The 8,408-nt window shown below is 35.0% G+C and overlaps 2 long non-coding RNA genes across 3 annotated transcripts; both read left to right on the top strand.

The window, feature by feature from the left end:
* The first annotated feature begins 1,912 nt into the window (after window positions 1–1,912).
* LOC133862780 (uncharacterized) lies at window positions 1,913–2,624 on the top strand. 2 transcript variants are annotated; one of them, XR_009899308.1, is made up of 3 exons: window positions 1,913–2,176; window positions 2,251–2,416; window positions 2,495–2,624. It is a non-coding gene; the product is annotated as an uncharacterized LOC133862780 (long non-coding RNA). The 2 variants fall into 2 exon arrangements; XR_009899309.1 differs by having other exon boundaries at window positions 1,919–2,176; window positions 2,251–2,356.
* A 1,287-nt stretch (window positions 2,625–3,911) lies between these two features.
* Window positions 3,912–6,308, top strand: LOC133862425 (uncharacterized). The gene is made up of 5 exons (XR_009899222.1): window positions 3,912–4,042; window positions 4,115–4,300; window positions 4,375–4,538; window positions 4,617–4,751; window positions 5,929–6,308. It is a non-coding gene; the product is annotated as an uncharacterized LOC133862425 (long non-coding RNA).
* Window positions 6,309–8,408: the final 2,100 nt, after the last annotated feature.

Genomic DNA, 8,408 nt, shown 5'->3' with positions numbered 1-8,408 from the left:
AACAGATGAAGATTGTGGAGCCAAATAAAGCTGAAGATATTAATGAAGATATGGATAAGACTGAAGATACTAATGAAGATGTAGATAAGGATACATCTTCGGATGAGGATTCAACATATGTAGGTGAAGCTTAGGTATTTTGATCTATTTGATAGCAATATGTATTCCTCGTTAAATATCCTATCACTTATGTGTTGGCATTTGATGCAAAATTAATAAACTTTCTTTCTTGAGACTTTATTTGGTATCGTGGAAAGTGGTTCTGGGGTCATGCTCTGAAGTTCAAAAGCTTAGTTATCAGCAGAAGATGGTTATGCTGCATTGACTTGATAGACGTAGCGTACCTACAACTTGACATAATACATGAAATTGTCTTTAATCTTTATGATAATACAGCCCTTTCTAAGCTTTTATCGCTGTTAAAAAGTGGAGAACTTATGGCTTAGATAACAATATAGGTATTTGTATTCTCACTACAATTTCGTGATAATTATTTTTCCCATATTGAGAAGAATTTACGGGAATCTACTTCAGGAAATAACAAGTAAGTATATGGTATCAACAAGTGATTTTGACTATTTTAATTAGGTGCTATCATCTAGAGATTCAACTCTACCAATAAATAGTTTTTATTTGAGCATCGGTTAATATCAGTTAGTTAACCGTGATTTATTTCTTTTGAGACTCATTATTATTAAGCGTTTGTTCTGATTTTTTTTTCTTCCTTTTTTCCTAATGAAATTTTGTTGCTTCCCCTAGTCTGTGTTGAATATATTTTCATTTATGTAATCTCTTGTTATTTAAAAATCACCATTACATTTGAATAGATCACCATTGATTTTGGATCCAATGATAATTTTTACTGCCACATCATTTAGTACATGTAACATTTATCATTTATCATATTATTAGGGTTGTTTCAATGTTTGTAAACTTTATGTAAAATCCATAATTATTATTTATCAAAAAAAATGTAAAATCCATAATTATAAATTATAATTGCAATGATAACAATACCATACAAAATTAAAGCCAACACTTCTTTCCATACATAGTGAAATATGTATTGTAATATATCATACTAAATAGTTGAAATGAACTGTTTTCCATCATGGTATGGCATCCGATTAGATCTAATACCATGTGAATTGACATTTTATATTTAGTTTAATTATTGCTTACCATGATTTTGACAATCTTTATATGAAGATCTATACATGGCATGATTTTATAGATTCGAGAGTGGGATTGGCGTCGCCAACCTATTGAAGTACTACATCCAATTTGTAATCCCACAACTAGTAAGTGATGCACAACTTTTAATTTATGTTTTCAATTAAATTAATTATACAAAAAATTTTGCTAGTATGTTATTGGTAATTTTTATTAAAATATGGCATTTTAATTGTATTACCATTTTTCAAAAATTAATTATATTTTTTGTCAGATTGTTGTTGGGTCATAACCGCCACAGAGGTATTCGCATCAATATTAAAAATTGAAGATGGCGAAACTCTAAAGAAATTGTAAGCCTAATATCTAATAGACTGTTGCAAACGTGAACATGAGGGAGTGTATACAAATACTATTGATGCGGCTCTTTACTACATCAGAGCGAACAGAATTGTAGAAGCTAAGTATTATGGCCCCTTTACAGGAAAAAAAGGGAAATTCAAACGAAAGACAAGAGAGCAGGTATAAAAAATAAAAACGCCTCTCTTAATTTTATGTTTTTTTTTTTTTTTTTTAATTTTTTATTTATTCGAATGTTTATTTCCTGTAGATGAGAAACTTAATACGTGGCGGAGGATTTGAGGAAATCGATCACGAAGACGAAGAACAAGTGATGGAGCGAATTGAAATACAACCTCTTTACGGTTGTATGAAGCTTTGCAATGACTTTTACAAATGTAAAGGGGTAAGCATATTTCCCTTACATTTTTGGTAACACTATCAATTTGCATGACATAATTTTATTATCATGTGACAGGATTCCGTCTATAAAGGCCAAACAAAAGAAGACACACAATAAGAAGAAGTTAGATTTCACTCCATGATACTAATTGGATTTGGAACAAACGAAGAAGACACCAATTTTTATACGATAAAAGGGGTACACAATGGGGGGAGAAGGGCTACCTAAAAGTAGCAAGACCACCAAGTCTACCTGAAGAAGGTAAGTATGTAATAGATGATATTGGGTATCCGCTTACTGAAATGCAAAAAATGACTCATGATCACGTGTTGTAGGAGAACATGAATATGACCGTTGCAAACATGAACATGAGGGAGTGTATGCAGATACTGTTGACGTGGCTCTTTACTACATCAAAGCGAACGGAATTGTAGAAGATAGGTACTATGGCTCATTTACAGGAAAAAAAAATGGAAATTCAAACGAAAGACAAGAGAGCGGGTATGAGAAATAAAAATGTCTCTCTTAATTTGATGTATTTTTTAATTTTTTATTTATTCGAATGTTTATTTCCTGTAGATGAGAAACTTGATACGAGGTGGTGGATTTGAGGAAATAGATCACGAAGAGGAAGAACAAGTGATGGAACGAATTGAAATACAACCCCTTTATAGTTGTATGAAGCTTTGCAATGACTTTTACAAATGTAAAGAGGTAAGTGTATTTCCTTTACATTTTTTGTAACACTATCAATTTGCCTGACATAATTTCATTATTATGTGACAGGATTTCGTCCATAAAGGCCAAACAAAAGAAGACACATAATAAGAAGAAGTTGGATTTCACTCCGTGATACTAATTGGATTTTGAACGAACGAAGAAGACACCAATTTTTATACTATAAAAGGGGTACACAATGGGGGGAGAAGGGCTACCTAAAATAGCCAGACCATCAAATCTACCTGAAGAAGGTAAGTATGTAATAGATGATATTGGGTATCCGCTTACTGAAATGCAAATAATGACTCATGATCACGTGTTGTAGGAGAACGTGAATATGTCCGTTGCAAACTTGACCATGAGGGAGTGTATACATATACTGTTGACGTGGCTCTTTACTACATCAAAGCGAACGGAATTGTAGAAGATATGAATTATGGCTCCTTTACAGGAAGAGAATGAAAATTCAAACGAAAGACAAGAGAGCAGGTATAAGAAATAAAAATGTCTCTCTTAATTTTATGTATTTTTTAATTTTTTTATTTATTCAAATGTTTATTTCCTATAGATGAGAAACTTGATACGTGGTGGTGGATTTGAAGGAATAGATCACGAAGAGGAAGAACAAGTGATGGAACAAATTGAAATACATCTTTACGGTTGTATGAAGCTTTGCAATGACTTTTACAAATGTAAAATGGTAAGTGTATTTCCCTTGCATTTTTTGTAACACTATCAATTTGCATGACATAATTTCATTATCATGTGATATGATTTTGTCTATAAAGGCTAAACAAAAGAAGACACATAATAAGAAGAAGTTGGATTTCACTCTGTGATACTAATTGGATTTGGAACGAACGAAGAAGACACTAATTTTTATACTATAAAAGGGGTACACAATGGGGGGAGAAGGGCTACCTAAAAGTAGCAAGACCATCAAGTCTACTTGAAGAAGGTAAGTATGCAATAGATGATATTGAGTTTCCACTGACTGAAACGCAAAGAATGACTCATGATCACGTGTTGTAAGAGGGCGTGATTATGACTGTTGCAAATGTGAACACAATGGAGTGTATACATATACTGTTGACGTGGCTCTTTACTACATCAGAGCGAACGAAATTGTAGGAGATAGGTACTATGACCCATTTACAGGAAAAAAATGGAAATTCAAACGAAAGACGAGAGCAGGTATAAAAAATAAAAACGTAGCTCTTAGTTTTATGTATTTTTTAATTTTTTATTTATTCGAATGGTTATTTCTTGTAGATGAGAAACTTGATACGTGGTGGTGGATTTGAGGAAATAGATCACGAAGATGAAGAACAAGTGATGGAGCGAATTGAAATACAACCTCTTTACGGTTGTATGAAGCTTTGCAATGACTTTTACAGATGTAAAACGGTAAGTGTATTTCCCTTACATTTTTGGTAACACTATCAATTTGCCTGACATAATTTCATTATCATGTGACAGGATTCCGTCTATAAAGGCCAAACAAAAGAAGACACATAATAAGAAGAAGTTGGATTTTATTCCGTGATACTAATTAGATTTGGAACGAACGAAGAAGACATCAATTTTTATACGATAAAATGGGTACACAATGGGGGGAGAAGGGCTACCTAAAAGTAGCCAGACCATCAAGTCTACCTGAAGAAGGTAAGTATGTAATAGATGATATTGGGTATTTGCTTACTGAAATGCAAAAAATGACTCATGATCACGTGTTGTAGGAGAACGTGAATATGGCCGTTGCAAACGTGAACATGAGGGAGTGTATACATATACTGTTGATGCGACTCTTTACTACATCAAAGTGAACATAATTGTAGAAGATAGGTATTATGGCTCCTTTACAAGAAAAGAATGAAAATTCAAACGAAAGACAAGAGAGCAGGTATAAGAAATAAAAACGTCTCTCTTAATTTTATGTATTTTTAAATTTTTTATTTATTCGAATGTTTATTTCCTATAGATGAGAAACTTGATACGTGGTGGTGGATTTGAAGAAATAGATCACGAAGAGGAAGAACAAGTGATGGAACGAATTGAAATACAACCTCTTTACGGTTGTATGAAGCTTTGCAATGGCTTTTACAAATGTAAAGGGGTAAGTGTATTTCCCTTACATTTTTTGTAACACTATCAATTTGCCTGATATAATTTCGTTATCATGTAACAGGATTCCGTCTATAAAGGCCAAACAAAAGAAAACACATAATAAAAAGAAGTTGGATTTCACTCTGTGATACTAATTGGATTTGGAACGAACGAAGAAAACACTAATTCTTATACGATAAAATGGGTACGCAATGAGGGGATAAGGGCTACCTAAAAGTAGCCAGACCTTCAAGTCTACTTGAAGAATGTAAGTATGTAATAGATGATATTGGGTATCCGCTGACTGAAATGCAAAGAATGGCTAATGATTACGTGTTGTAGGAGGGCGTGAATGTTGATGTTGAACAACTGATATTTGCATGACTTTTCTAAACAAATAGGATAGAATAACATTGGTGTTAATTAGAGTATATGATAAGGGTCTAACACTTGGAATGCTTATTCCTTAAATGGAGGAATAACTACTCTTTCTTATGGCTATTTTAAGGCTATTTCATTCCACATTCTTCCATTATAATAGTTGTTTCGCGTACCAAACGTAACCTTAGACTCTTCTAAAAAATAATTCTTCTAACAAATCCTAGCATACTGACGTAGCAGGGTTTTAGTTTGCCTACAATCAGTACTTTATGTTTATTAAAGCGTCTTATGTGGCCGTGGATCGCAAAAATGATGTGTAAGTCTTGAAGAAGTCTTTTTTTTGTGCATAAAATGTGGAAGGAAAAATAAGTCTCTACTCATGGATCTCTTTTGAAACAATAACACTGTAAGTCATGAATGTCTTTTATTTGCACGAGTATTGGATTTATGCCTTTATGTTAGCTGCTTTAAGTTATTTAATGTACATCTCTTTAGTAGTCTTTTTTTACGTATCTAGCAATAATAAATAGGCATTATTTATAAATATACCATGTACATGTACTGGTCTATGAAATCAACAAAGAAGTTTATTTGCAGAAATCTCGAGTGTGATTCTCGTGCTTTGATGGTATGACACCATTCTTTTGCTAGTTTTTCTCTCTAATATTTCTACATTGCCTCTTTAATTGTCTTGTTATTGATCGCGATATATACCATACACGATGAATACTCTAAGCGGCGTTCTTACGATGATAGTTAACTTAAGCTAACAACAACGTGATGACTTGTTACTTGATGTGATCCAGCAACTGGGATCTCGATCTCTCTCGCATCAAATGGGTTCTCTAGCCAAGTGGGTAAATGCTGTTTGGGATCATATGTTCGACAAACCATAATCTTCAGCAAAAAAGGAGAAGTTGGAGGTTGAAGTGCATCACGAATCAACAACCTTGAACGCACACCAGACGACAATTCAAACAAGATGCAATTTGCCACACCACACCTAAAGCCCCTGCGATTTTGTCAACCTCGTCAACTATTCCAATTTCCAGCACCCTCCCAATCCACGCACTCCATGACAATCTTTTGAATGTTATTCTTCACTTAAAAGAATAAAATCAAATCATTTGACATATCCACTCGTAGAGAAAAAGACAAAGGATATCCAACTTTAATATTTTGAAAGGAAAAACCCAAGCAATTAAATAAATGATGATCGTTCCAAAAATGAGAAAAACATGATTGAAATCATATCCAAAACTCATACTAAATTCATTAATCGAATTGAAGTAAGAACATTAAATACATAAGCTCATTTGTTCAGTAAAATACCAAAAAATACACAAATATAACACTGAGCTCGAGCACACTGTTACTCACAGACGGTGCTTCATCTTCAATCTCAGAATGGCGTTTAGCTCCTCTCATCTTGATAAGATCGAATGGATTCTATACAAAGAAATTAAAGAAATAGAAGAAAAGGAGAAAGAAGAGATCACTTCGAAGGGATCAAGCAAAGGTAGTTTTTTTTTTTCAATGTCCTTGCCATACGGCATCTACAACTTTATATAGGGGAGAACAAACTGATTGAGTTTAATGAGAACATTATAATTTGTAGAAAAAAAATTAATGAAAGACATTGTATCTTGCAAAAATTAAACAATCAAAAGCATAGGGACTCAACAAAGGGAAATGTTCAAGGCATAAGGACTCAACAAAGGGGAAGTTTCGAGAAGTGAGAATCCTATCATTCCCCCACCCTTAAAGTCAACTTTGCCCTCAGGTTGGGTACCAATGAAAAGGCGGCCTTTGGCACATCGTCATCATAGGCTCGAATTTGATGATAACCCGAGCAAAGATCTAGCTTAGAGAATTGGTGTGCTCCTCCCAATTCATCAAGTAACTCATTTATCATAAGAACAAGATACTTATCTTTAACAGTAATACCGTTTAAAGCACGGTAGTCCACACACATGCCTAGGATCCGTCCTTTTTGCGTACTAGTAATACCGGAGAAGAATAAGGACTGATACTAGATCTGATAAGGCCAGCAACCCGCATCTTCTGCACAATCCTTTCAATCTCTGTTGTTTGAAAGTAAGGGTAGCGGTACGGTCCCACATTGGTTGGTGCACTCCCGAGCAAGAGGGGAATCCGGTGATCATGGGACCTGGATTCTTTGGACATTGTTGTAGTTTCACTTCTCAATTGTAGCAAGTAGCCTTTGCAGGTCTTCTTCAAAATGTGTTCCATGCAGTGGCTACTGACAGTGGTGATGTTGTTACCACGTTTCCCCTGGACTATCACTATTTTCCCGTTCAGAGTAAACTTCATGGTTAGCTTGGAGAAATCCCACATTACATCGCCAAGAGTCATCAACCATTCAATGCCCATGACCACCTTGTAATCACCATGCGCTAAGAAGTACAAATCAGCTCGCAACTCCAGATCTTGCAATGCTAACTTAACATTTGAGTACTTACTTTTGCGTGACATCAAACGGCTCACAATCCTCCAATGGATTGAGAATCTTTGTGCAATATTCTCATCAAGGAAATTATTAGTGCTACTGGTGTCAATCAATATTGTAACTTGCTGGCGCTTAAGGAGACCATTAACCTTCATGGTTTGCGGGTTTGAGTAGCCGGATAAGGCATGTACTGTGTAAGTCACCTCACCGTCGTCTCCACCAATAGGCTCATCATCTTCTTGTGTAGCCTTGTAACTGTCCGTTTCTGGCGCTATTTGTTCCACCATCAGCTTGATTATTAGTAGTTTCCCTTGTTTGTATACGTGCCCTCTATGTCACTTGTCATCACAATGCCAACAAAGCCTTCTAGCTGTTTTTTCTTTAATTTTATCTTGGGTCAAATGGGCAGTCCTCAGGGTTGGCGCTGAAGAAGAGCCATTCTCATCGGTGGCTTGCCTACTGATAGCCCGAGTTGTTTGGAGTGTTTCTTCACTAAGCTTTTCTTCCTGTACTATTGCAAATGAAAACGCAGCTAGTATGGTCCACAATCTATAAGTCTTGAATTCTCTCCTGATATCGGGTCGAAGTCCCTCGACGAATGTACCGATTAAAAATAGTATAGTCTAATCTCCAAACCAAATTGAAAAGAAGACTTTTAAACAAATAGCCCAAAAGGCCCAATTGCATTATACGGATGATTCCTTTCTTAGAAGGTTCCTGCCCGGCCCAAAACTTCTTCTACAAGCTTCTGCACGATTTCCCGCGTTTAGTATTCCAGCTGTACTCCATAATCTTCAATTCTCACGCTTACTCTTC

The sequence above is a fragment of the Alnus glutinosa genome, chromosome 3 (assembly GCF_958979055.1).
Source record: "Alnus glutinosa chromosome 3, dhAlnGlut1.1, whole genome shotgun sequence".
NCBI lineage: Eukaryota > Viridiplantae > Streptophyta > Magnoliopsida > Fagales > Betulaceae > Alnus > Alnus glutinosa.
The sequence above is the reverse complement of the archived record's forward strand: the minus strand, read 5'-3'. Positions and strand labels throughout refer to the sequence as shown.